This window comes from Talpa occidentalis, unplaced genomic scaffold, assembly GCF_014898055.3.
Source record: "Talpa occidentalis isolate TD23 unplaced genomic scaffold, MPIMG_talOcc4v2.1 talOcc4.3, whole genome shotgun sequence".
Classification (NCBI taxonomy): domain Eukaryota; kingdom Metazoa; phylum Chordata; class Mammalia; order Eulipotyphla; family Talpidae; genus Talpa; species Talpa occidentalis.
The window spans coordinates 129,326,846-129,339,615 of NW_023603184.1; the positions used below are offsets into that span (position 1 = coordinate 129,326,846).

The window sequence follows — 12,770 nt, forward strand, 5'->3', positions numbered from 1 at the left end:
AGGGGTCTCCCTGGTGGTGCAAGGGGGTAAGCACCGCACTATGAAACTGTCCGCAGCCTCTGCAGCATGAGTTAAATCCCCGGCCGGCCAGGGAGCAACACACATGGCACAGCAGACCTCTCCTGACTCACCCTCTGCACCCCTCAGCAGTGTACTTTAGTCAGTCTGCCTGTTCTGTTCCTCGCTCTGTCTCTGGTGAATCCTCTCACCCACCCTGCATCTCTGGCTTGTACCCCAGCTCTTGTATGCATAAATAAATCTTTTTTAAAAGGGGGTCCCCGTGACCCCCTTATGTGTGTGGGGAAGGGAGCAGGGGGGCAAACATTTTGATGTACATTCCCTTAGAACTGTTTCTATACTCAGTCTAATCACCTGTCCTCCCCAAAACACCAGGTAGAATTCTCCTTTGTTCACAGCTTGCAACTTCCTCAGTTCACTTCACTACTCTCCATATCTGTATTGTCCCCCTCTGTTTATCTTAAAGATGGACCAAGTTCTTTTCTAATGGCATAGTGGTTTTTAATTGCTTAAGGAGGGCTCACTTAATGAAGCACCATGCTTTATCACTGTTGGGGTTATGCTGGTAAGAATCTGATGACGGGGTGTTTTGGAATAATTGTGAAGATGGTTGTGCAGTGGTGTGCATAGACTTTAAGAAGAGCAGGGGGATGGAGGCCTGGTGTTCAAAGTGGCCTGCCGGCTCTTTACTTGGGGGTAGCCTTAGTCCCCCATGTTGATATCTAGATTGATCATCTTTACCTGTATCTTTAAATCTATAGGTATGTTTCTATAGCTTTACCTACATCTTTATATGTGTATCTGTTATCCTCACCTATATCTTTATGTGTACATGTGCATGTATATGTCTGTCTCATCTACATCTATCTAGCAATAAGTCCCATATAAAAACAAAATGTATGGGCCTCCCTGGTGGTGTAGGGGTTATAGACAGCGCTATCAAGCTATTGCCAGCCTCTGCAACATGAGTTCGATCCTCAGCCAGGGAGCTAACCGATGTGGTGCAGCAGACCTCCTCTGTCTCGCCCGCTGCTCCCCTCAGCAGTGGATTTCAGTAGATCTGCCTGTTCTGCTCCCCACCCTGTCTCTGGTGAATCCTCTCACCTCCCCCACACCTTTGACATATACCCCTGTTCTTGTATGCATAAATGAAAAAATAAATCTTTTTTAAAAATTTAAAAAATAAAAACAAAATGGAAGGCCCTGGCCCAAACTTTTGAGAAGTATTTTTTTTAAGAGGGACCCTTCTCAACTCCACCAATTTGTCTACTAGTACCAGTTTCTTTCACCTGGTGATGGAGACTTTCAGTCTCTGTCTTTCCCTTCCTAGAAGCTGGAACGCCTTTATGATTAGAAGCTTCTATCAGGCCCTGTGGCTGCAGTCTGTGGGGTCCTCATCAAGCATCCTTTTTCCTGAGTTCATCTTTAGGCCACTTTCTGAGGTGGGAGACATTAAGAAAACAGATATCTGATTGCACAAATTTTCAACAAAAATTTGTTCCTTGCCCTTTGAAGATAAAATATGAAAACATTATAAAGACTGGATGAATTAGGGCCTCCCTGGTAGCACAAAGGGTTAAGACGCAATCTATGAAGTTATCCGCAGCTACTGTAGCACGAGTTCGATCCCCTGCCAGAGAGCTACCCACATGGTGCAGCAGACCTCTCCTGTCTTCGCCCGTTGCTTCCCTCAGCCGTGTATTTCAGTCTATCTGCCTGTTCTGTTTCCCACTCTGTCTCTGGTGAATCCTGTTACCCCTGCACCTCTGGCCTAGACCCCAGTTCTTGTATGCATAAATAAATAAAACAAATCTTTAAAAAAAAAAACAGCAACAAACCGAAACAACCACCACCCAATGAAGGAGCACTGCCTGCAGCTTTTCCTCTTTTCCATGAGCCGTTTTGCAAATGGACCAAGGACTTGGGAAGTGAATAGTAAGTAGTTAATATTGCTACTAGGACCCCAGCTGTTTTTACCCCTAGGCAAATTCAAGAACTTGAAGGATGAGCAGACAAAAAAGGAAGTGTCAATATTTGCCCCTGCAGTAGTCTGCTTCTGGTTTTAATAGTCTCTAGACCTTATATTTATTCAGTGATGAAATGGGATAATACAAAATTTTATCCTTTCTTGGTCCTAAGAAAAGGGAACACAATTTGGAACACAAGTTAACACAAGTGGAAAATACTAAAATACAAAGAACAAAAATATTGAAAATATAAAAAGTAGAAATGAAGTAATTTTGACCTAGAGCAACTACATCAAAGTTAAGTATCTTTCTTAATGGATTGTCTTAATTGGTTGTGTGTTCAGGCTGCTGTGGCAAAATACTACAGAACGAGTCTCTTATAAACTACAGGAATTATCTCTTACTGTCTGGTAGGCTGGTACGTGCCAGGTCATGGCACCAGCAGATTCAATGTGTGGTTAGGGTCTCCTCCTCATAGAAGTCCTCTTCTCCCTGTGTCCTCCCTGATGGGAGGAGCCAGAATGCTCCCTGGAGTGTCTTTCACAAGGGCACTAAGCACCTCAGTCATGAGGGCTCCACCCTCTTATCTTATCACTTCCCATAGTCCTACCTCCTGAGACCTCTCTCTACTTTGGGCATTATTACATGTTAAAAAATGAAATTCTACTGAGCACATTTTAAAGAGCTTATTGACTGTATTCAACAATTCATGAATTGATAAAAAGGATCTAGCAGATAAAAAAGGAGTTCCTGAAGAGCTGTACAAAGCGAAAGACCTACAGGCAGAAATGGGCAGGGCAAAGAAGTTACACTAGTAAAGAGCCGATTGTTGTGGAAAGTTCACCTTCCTTTAGGGGGAGTCAGGGGTCTCTCAGGCACACTAGTCCAGCTAGGTGATTCCTGTCTGGTTTAAGATTCCACCCCCAGGAAAGGTTGAGTTAGGTAAATGAGTGAGGACTCAGGGCTGCGGAACTTAGCACAGATGACCTCATTTTGAGCCCTTGTCTCAACTTCATTTAAATGAAAGTTTATTTTATTTTTTTAACCAGGGGGGATTTATTTATTTATTTTCATTTATATATATTTTACATCATTGTTCATTTTTAAACAATGTTTGCTCCCCCTGCCCCCCTCAGGTGTGGCCCCCATAGAATTTGGCTGTTGACAGCTTTATTTATTTATTTTTTTTGCCATGATAAAAGTGTCATTTTATTGATAATGATTTTTAACTTTCAAGAGGTGTCACAGCTTTAAACCTCACCTTTCCCTTCTCTCCTGTCCCATATCTGAGCAAATGGACAAGAAAGTAGAGATACTTCTCCTTTGGGGCTGGTAGGAATTTCACATTATGCAAGCCCTCCCTGCATGTGGAAATCTTCATTCCTGCACTCTGCTGCTGCCACAAAATCTCTAAGCCCCTCTTTTTTCTTGTTCTCCTTCAAGTCATTTTGGATATTGTAGGGTAAATGGTTTTCAGGCTTTCCTGCCCTCCCACCATTAGGATTGCCCTGCCTGATGGGGCATCTGCAGTTGTTACATTGTTGTAAGCTGTCTTTTTCACTTCTGTGGGCCATGGGAGGAGTATTCAAATAGTCACCAAGAGAAGCAGTGAAGGAAGCAGAAGAGGCAGAGCAAGAATGAGAGAAAAAATAAAGAAGCCAGAGAAGCCCAGAGTGAAGACTTGCCGGGGGCTTGGAGGTCTAATGGCCTCCTGGCCGCCCGGCACCCCTGCCTGCCATGTACCTGGTTGCTGCACTCCAGTTTAATAAAAGCCTGAGAAACCCACCAAGGGCTCCAAGACTCTCCTTTACGGGTCTGCCGGATCATAGATAACCTGCTCAGTGCCCATCCTGCTGCCGCAATGGCGTAGAATTCATTCCTTTAGAATTCACTGCTGCAGTGTTCTTCATTGCCTTCAGAGCTCTATGCTTAAGGGGACTAGAACACTCTGTGTTTCTAAGGACCACACACAGTTTCTGCTTCCTTTATAATTGGAGATTCTTGAAAAGCTTAGAATGGTGTTGAGAAGGAGACAGTAAAGAGAGAGATTAATGATAACAGGAGGCCCTCCCTGGTGGCGCAAGGGGTTAAGGCTCAGCACTATGAAGCCATTTGCAGCCACTGCTGCTTGAGTTCAACCCCAGGCCAGGGAGGTGACCCACACTGCGGCTCAGCAGACCTTTCCTGACTTGCCTGCTGCTCCCCTCAGCAGTGTATTTCAGTAGATCCAACTGTTCTGCTCCCCACTCTGTCTCTGGTGAATCCTCTCACCCCTCCTCCCCCTCTAGCCTATACCCCAGTTCTTCTATGCATAAATAAATCTTTTAAAAAATAAAGATAACAGGAGAGAGAGAGAGAGAAAGAGAAAGGGAAGTCATTGTAATCACGGTAATGGGCTGTGATGGCCAGGGAAGGCTGCAGGGGAAATGCTGGATTTGAAGTAAGGCTGTGATGGACAGAGAGAAGGGAACTGGCTGGTCTAAGAATGAGGCAAAAATGTGGGTCAGTCATGATGGTGTGCAGGGCAAAGTTGTGGGAGAAAATACTAGAAAGAGAGATTTAGGCCAGATGAAGGCAAGCTCACCCCCTTGGGAGAGAGAGAAGGCTTTTTGTGCAAGGATGTGACATGAAGAAACTGGTGTTTCATAAATGTTGTGCCATCAAATGTTTCCAAGCTAGGCTGAGCTGGGGTCTGAGCATGAGCTGTACAGACATAACTGAGTTAGAATGAAAAAGAAGGGTCAGGTTGTAGACGTAGACAAGGAAAAATTAGATCTATAAAATGGCTATTTTATTTAAGGAGGAGACCAAAAGAAGAAAGATTAGTCATTCAGTTAAATATGTTGGGTTGACATTTGCTTTTTCATGTCCAAAACTGTCAGGCAAATCTTGTTTGTGTTTTACTGGATTATGGCTCAAAGCAAACTGCTTCAAATCAGTAATGGAGACATTAAACCATAAAACATACAAATTAACTAAACACCAACTTCTCTACTCTGCAAATAATCCTACCTCATTCTGTAGTTTTTGTTAATTTGCCTTGATGTAACCAATCAGGTAGCAGTTTGGGGTGGGAAAAAAAGTTTTCTAAAACATTTTAGAAAAATTAAAATCTTCAAATGTATGGAAAAATAAAAGAAGTAGTATAATAAATGTATTTCTACTCTCTCCCAGAATTAACAAATATTAACATTTTTGTAATATTCACATTGGATATTTTATTAAGAAAATATTATTGGGAACTCTCTGGTGGTGCAAGGAGTTAAGCACAGCTCTGTGAAGCTGTCCTCAGCCTCTGCAGCACAAGTTCCATCCCTGGGAGGCCAGGGAGCTTACCAACATGGTGCAGCAGACCACTCCTGTCTTGCCGACTGCTCCCGATTTTAGTCACTCTGCCTGTTCTGTTCCCCTCTCTGTCTCTGGTGAATCCTCTCACCCCATGCACCTCTGGCCTGTACCCTTGTTCTTGTATGCATAAATAAATAAATTTTTTTTTAAAAAGAAAGAAAATATTATAGATTCAACCTGCTTCCATTTTTGCCTGCTTCTATTGTCACAGGTAACTAATTATATATTGATGCTTACTCTCTCCTGTCTGATTTTTTTAAAATAACAATTACATATATTTAAAGTATACAACTTGTTGCTTTGAGATACCTATATCTATAAACATCTATAGTAAAATAATGCTAAGAGTTATTCTAATAAACATTTCTCTTCACAGTTACCATTTATTTGTGTTTGATGAGAGCATCTGAAATCTCTACTTTTCTCAAATTTTTATTATGCAGTCAGGTATTATTAACCCGAGTCACCATGCACACATTTGATATGATTTTTATATTACTACCACACATGTAGATCTGAACTAACAACTCTATTTTTTTAAGGTTTAATGAATATTTATATGACATTTAATTATTACATATATTATAATTCATGTCACTATAATTTGTCATCCTTATGCTTTTATTATTTATTCATGCTGTTACATATAAATTTGGTGGATTTAGCATTATTATGTAAATTATTATAGAAGAATAACATACAGAAAAGTACACAAATTATAAACATACAACTTACAACAACTTGATGAATTTTCAAAGTGAACATACTTCTGTAACCACAATTACTTCACTATTACTCTTTTTTCCAGAAGTGTTCTAGTCCCTCATTTTTATTTCCTGATAAATATTAGCTTTATTTTGTTAGACTGAAAAAAATTCATGTTAGTATTTTATTTGGCTTTGTATTAACTATAGATCAACTAAGAAAAATCTATGTCTTTGTAATCTTGAATATTCTTCTCTCAATGCTGTGGGGAAAGAGGGAATATCTTGAAGAGGAAAAGAAAGAAAGAGGATGAATAGGGACAAAGAGACTATTTCCCTCAGAACCCACATTTAAAAACATAAATTGCCTTTTCCTTTTGAACAGTACAAAACACTTTTAAAACATCACCTCAATCTCTAAAATATCCCAGCAGCATGCAATTACTGTTTTTAATTTGTAAGCTGAAAGTTTAAGGCAGAATGTTGGCCAAGATCTTTAGCTTTTTTATATTCATTCTTAAATTATTTCCTTTAATTCAAGTATTTATGAAGAACTGAGTATAAACCTTTCCTGTCTTTAGGTTTTTGCCAGTTTCTGCCAGGGTAAAATGAATGCATGAATGAAGTTAATAGAAAAGCTGTATAAATACATGCAAGCAATCTCACTGAAAGTGACTTTTTTCTGATATAAGCTACTTTATGTAGATTTTCACTCTTATTCCAACTTTGATTCTTATCCCACTGTCAGAATTATTTTGAGATTATCTAAAGTAATAGGTAATAAACAGAAAAATAAATTAGCACTCATTCTTGGCTTCTCAGACCTCTTAATTTTGAGCAGCTTCCTTTGGAGAATCATAAAATTAAAGGTTATTTTCCTGCAATTTTTCTCCTTCTAAATATTTGGATAACACACTAGGAGTGACTAAATGGATAGCTCGAATCTACCATGAAGATGGTCAATCTGTAAAGAAAAGCTAAGAGAACAGGGAGTCCAAATGCACTTGGAGTACCTGGAAATTACACCTGGCAGCCAGCAACCTTTTGTGCTTCTTTGTTGTACTGTATTTTCTGGCAGCAGGCTTTCAAGGGTACCTTTATTTCACTGATTACTAAATTAGTGTTGGATTTAATGAGAGAGATCTGTCCTTTTATTTGTGCCTTTTTCCTTCTTCTTCTTACTTTAAAAAAAAAAAAGGATCAGCATCACAAAAGCTTTGTACATTTCTAGTTTGCTTTTGATGATGTGACCATTTGCTCCCATCTATCTCCATGGTAATAAGCTTCCTCCACCCCCACTTTTCCAAGCCTCAGATACTTAGGAGCTTCAGGACTGGAGTAGAGTTGCATGCTAAAATAATGCAGAGAAACAAATTGGTCTCTGTAAATAGGCCCCATCTTCAAAGCATTCAAATATTCTTCAAAATGTGATCCATTTTTCTTAGCTTGAAAACAGGTGTATTTTAGATACAATATTTGAAAGTAAAACATTGCATCTCAGGAAATGTATCTCAGTAAGTGCCTATATTCCGAAACAAGTCTTGGACAGGATTTTAAAACAGAAACAGGTCTCAGATTTCACCTAGTGCAAGACTTTTATTATATACGAAGGAAACTGAAGCTCAATGCAGTTTATTGTCTTGTGTCTAATCTGAACTTGGAACTGGGGCATATGTCTCCCAGCAATGTATTCTTTCCTCTGTTACCAATATTTCAGCAATTAAAATAAAAACAATGATAGTCAATTATTCATATCATTAAATGTTATTAATGACATTAAGACTAACAGTTATTTCTTATAATAAAATAGATAATATGCTGATGTACTATAATGTACAAGTGACTACTATGACATTTATGTGGGGCAAAATTTTACAAGTAATCTTTGATGAAGGAGGGAGGTACATGGGGTATGAGCAGGAGTGGTTTGGTGGAGGGAAAATAAAAAGCTGATCTTTCAGTTTTCACATCATGTTCCCTTTTAAAAAGTAAACTCAGATGATGTTATACCATTTCAATACACAAATCACCATGTAAAAATAAGAAATATGTTTTATAGTAAAATAAACAAGCTGCTATGTGTACTCTTAAAGATCGAAGCTATTTGGAGTACAATGTAGTCTTTCATATCATATTAACCACTTACTTAGTAAAACACACACACAAATAAAAATATACTCACAGAAGTTAATAGTCTCAAAAGATTTATATGTACACGTGCATATATAAAGTATGTACATAAAATATTACCAGTGAAAATCTCTGAGTGTGGTTACAAATAAGTTTTCTTTTTTATAATTCCTTGTATTTTTAATATTCAACCTTTAATACTTACCAAAAAAAGCTTTTTTTAAAAAAAAGTGCATATTTGATATTTAAGACATAGCTCATTCATACTTGGCCCAATTCCATTTGTTCTTTTCCCACAAAATGAAGAATAATTTATGGTTCACAATAGATAAGATGTGGTCCTATTCTGGTTTGCCTGCTAGGACTTAGTCTGCGTCTTGGAATGTTTGTTCTGGCTCATTATTCATAAAATATCAGGGATTCTCACTTAGCCAGGAAAGAGTTGACTGTATAACCCAAGATCTTTAGGAAAATATGCCCTTTGCAGCTTTTTTAAACCACATTTTGCTTACTGTTTTGCTTAAGAGCTATTTTATTAAAAAAGATTTATTTATTTTTGCATAGAAGAACTGGAGTGTAGGCCAGAGAGGGAGGGGTGAGAGGATTCACCAGAGACAGAGTGAGGAGCAGAACAGGTGGATCTACTGAAATACACTGCTGAGGGGAGCAGTGGGTGAGACAGGAGAGGTCTGCTGCGCCGTGTGGGTCAGCTTCCTGACCAGGGATCGAACTTAGGCCATTAAGGTGGTAGCGCTAAGACCCAACACTCTAGGCCACCACAGAGGCCCCTTAAGAACTATTTTTAAGGTAAAGAGAATTTTAACTGATACTTCTGAAGACTTCACATGCCTTATTCGTTAAGAAATGTGCTTGGTCTTAAAGACACATCATAGTTCCACTGGCAAAACCCCGATGACCAATTTCATCCAGGAAATCCTGGGACACTCTCTGGAAACAAAGAGGTGTCCATGAATAATAATGGCAGTGCCACAACATCTGACAAAGTGACTGTCTTCTGTATGACAGAGGCTCAGAAAATGTTCCACGACTAAGTGTCTCCAGTTCATCAATGACACCAGGGCTTGGTTATTTCTAAAGACATCTGTCCCCCAGGCAATAAATGCACCACTAACCTGAACAGAATCAGTTGCAAGTTATAAGTTCATCTCTGTTCCTGACCATGTAAAACATTGCAAATGACTGAGTTTAATCTTCTTCCTGTTTGATTACAGTTGAAATCAACTAGATTGAAATGGCATTTATTATCAGCAATAACATTGTTTAATCCTTTTTATAGAAGGATAATGCTAGAGATCTTAAGATATGATCAAATGACTGTCTACTGTGTTACCTTTTATACCTGACTTAAATGTCTTTTAGAGAACAACTCTAACAGAAGACTAAAAAAGAACATAAAAGGAACATATAAATTATGTTGGGATATTAAAGTTAATGTGGTTTACCCACTTGTATCATTCAAATCTCTGCCCAAATGCTCTCTCCTTTCCTTGCCAGCCTTTCTAAAATGATACCTCGCTGTTCATCTCCTTGATTTGCCTTACTTGTTCTCATAGCTCTTAATACTACTTGAAATTGCATTTTAGCACTGAACTTGTTTGTTTTGCTTTCTGTTTGTTTAGGATGGAATCATCATAAAGAGGGCTGTGGTCTTTGTGATCCACCATGATCTCAGCTTCAAGAGCATTTTCTCGTACAGAAGGTGTTCAATAAATAGTTGTAGAATGAAGGGATGGTTGCATCTTCATCCTTCTCTTATGAAAGAGAATATTTTGTAGATGAAGATCAATGTTGGAGGTGGTCAGGATACATGGAGAATAATAAATCAGCATATGCAACACCAGAAAAATTATGTTTCTAACATGGATCACTACAAACACATGTGGATACTTCATCTGAGTATTTGAGTTGTAGGTTTTGTGACTCAGAAAGATGTTAACCCAACAGATAAGTGGCATTAATTGCTATGCAACATTCATTGCAGTAAATCATATATATTTATCTCCCTCTTTAGTGGTTATCTTCTTGAGGACAGAAACCGTGGCTTGCTCCTCTTCCTATATTTTAGTAATTTGTAAATAGTAGATAATATGTAAATACTTGTTGAATAGGATAAAACTAGTGCTTTCCACCCCCGACATCAATTTTTAGACATGTGTTTGTACATTCAAATAAAAAAATTTATAATTTCTAAGTGATGATTCTTGGAGAATGAATCAGTTCTCTCAGATTCAATTTAATTATCACAATCCTAATAAAAATACCAAAAAAAGTTTTTAATGGACTCATACAAGTTGATACAAAAGCATAGATTAAAAAAAGTAGGCAATAATACTCATGGGAACAAAAAAAAGAGAAACTTTGAGTTGAAACAAGCCCTACTAGATATTGACAAGCCCTACTAGTTATTAAAATATTTTATAAAACCCCTTTAATGAAACCGGAGTCCTGTTCTTAGGTAATATGAGTCAATATCACAGAGATATCTATTGAACCTAAGTTAATTTATTACCACAATCCCCATGAAAAGGTCAATAAGTTTTTTTTTCAATGAAGCCAGACAAGTTGACACTAATATTTATATGGGAAAAATTTCTCCAAAAAAAAGAAATAATTAAAAATTGAGAGGATTAGTCCTATCAGATATAAAACATACTATAAAGACTTGATAATAGAAACAACATGGTAACTATCCCATGACAGATCAAATTGACTAGTAGAATAAACAGCCTAGACATAAACCCAAATACATATAGAAATTTAGCATAAGAAAAAGTGGCATCTCAAGTCACTGATCAATGATGGTTTTTTTTTTTTTTAATAAATGGTGCTGGGACAAACAATACATTTGGAAAAAGATAAAATTAAACCCATACCTCTAATGGTAGTCAAGAATCAGTTGAAAATGATCAGAGATGTATACACATGAAATACTAAATCATGAGTAAATCCTTCTTGGGTCTTGGTATAGGGAAAGGTTGAAAACCTAAAGCAATAAGAGAAAATATTTAAATATGTCTGAGTATATGTAAAATTAAAAAAAAATTGGCATGGTTTAAAACCTCAGAATAAGTAAGATAAAAAAAAAATCCAGCATATTGGGACAATATATTTATGAGATCTATCCTAAAAAAAGCATTAATTTTCTAAATATGCAAAGAAATCTTATACATAGAGGGGTACAGGATCAAATACCTGATAGAAAATGGAAAAAAGATACTGATAGACAATTCTGGTAGGAAAAGAGGGGGGAAATTTTAATTTACTACTCATATAAGTAGACACTCTGCATCAGTCTCCATCAACCAACAGAACACCCAGTAGGATCGCAGTTAGAATTAAGGGGAATTAACTTAGAATGTGGCATGCCCTGGACCTAGCTAGAGCCAAGAAGCCATTGCTATCTGGGACCTGGAGAATGTGGAAAGAATACAGTATAGCTGAATGGAGAAGCTGCGAGGACAAACCACAATTATTCAACTAGGAGGGAGCTAGAGGAATAACTGCAGTGACTCCCTCTACCCCCACCCTCACTGATCTCCTGCTAGTGGCTGAACTCAACCAGAAGCCTCCAGAGGCACCCAGAGGAGGGGGAGAAAGCCAAAGATAGTATCTAGATAAATGAACTGGAAATATTCAGAACACAGTGTTTTTTCAAACACAGAGTGTACCGTGTACAGAGCTAAGAGTCTCAACTGGTCATAAGACAACTAACTGTTTGTAGAAGATAAAAACTTGAGGCCACTTCCCTTTAATAACAGGGACTGGATAGGAGCTGAATTATATCTGAATTCTTGTTATCTTAAAGTTTTACTAAGTTATTATAATCATAGTAATAAAAGTGCAGTGGATGAATGCTAACGAGATTTCTGACACTGCTCCCATTGAGAACGGGTCCTCTATCTTCTCCTCCTTCCCGATTTTGGGTGGGCTCTGATGGCATTGCTCAGTGGAATTGCTCTGTGGATACAATAGTTTCCAGTCTATTTCTGGCAACTTCCATTCCTGCCTCTTGGGATGCTGATTGGGGCCCTGAGCTGACATATCAGTCTGACTATCCAAATGCTGCCATCAAAAAGGAAGCCAAACGAGGGTGTGAAGAAAAAGGAACTCTTCTGCACTGTTGGTGGGAGTGCAAACTGGTCCAACCACTATGGAGAGCTGTGTGGAGATTTCTGGACCTACTAAACATAGAGCTTCCATATGATCCAGCAATTCCACTCCTAGGTATTTACCCAAAGGACACAGAAACATCAATTCCAAAGAACACCTGCACCCCTATGTTTATAGCAGCACTATTTACAATAGCTAAGCTTTGGAAACAGCCCAAATGCCCAAAAATAGATGACTGGATCAAGAAGATGTGGTACATATACACCATGGAATATTACTCAGCATTCAAAAAAGATAAACACATGCAATTTGCAGCAACATGGATGGCGCTGGAAGGGATCATGCCAGCGAAATAAGCCAGAAAGAAAAAGAAAAATACCGGATGGTCTCACTCATAGCAGGAATCTAGAAAACTTAAATAAGGGACCAGGAAAATGAATAACTATAAGAAAGAGAAAATCAAAATCAACAA

The 12,770-nt window shown here is 38.2% G+C and overlaps 1 long non-coding RNA gene across 1 annotated transcript; it reads right to left on the bottom strand.

Moving 5' to 3' along the window:
- Positions 1 to 1,396: 1,396 nt before the first annotated feature.
- Positions 1,397 to 11,150, bottom strand: LOC129146562 (uncharacterized). Its single transcript, XR_008553427.1, has 3 exons — positions 11,062 to 11,150; positions 9,301 to 9,385; positions 1,397 to 1,455 (listed from the first exon to the last, which is right to left on the bottom strand). It is a non-coding gene; the product is annotated as an uncharacterized LOC129146562 (long non-coding RNA).
- Between the last annotated feature and the right edge of the window lie 1,620 nt (positions 11,151 to 12,770).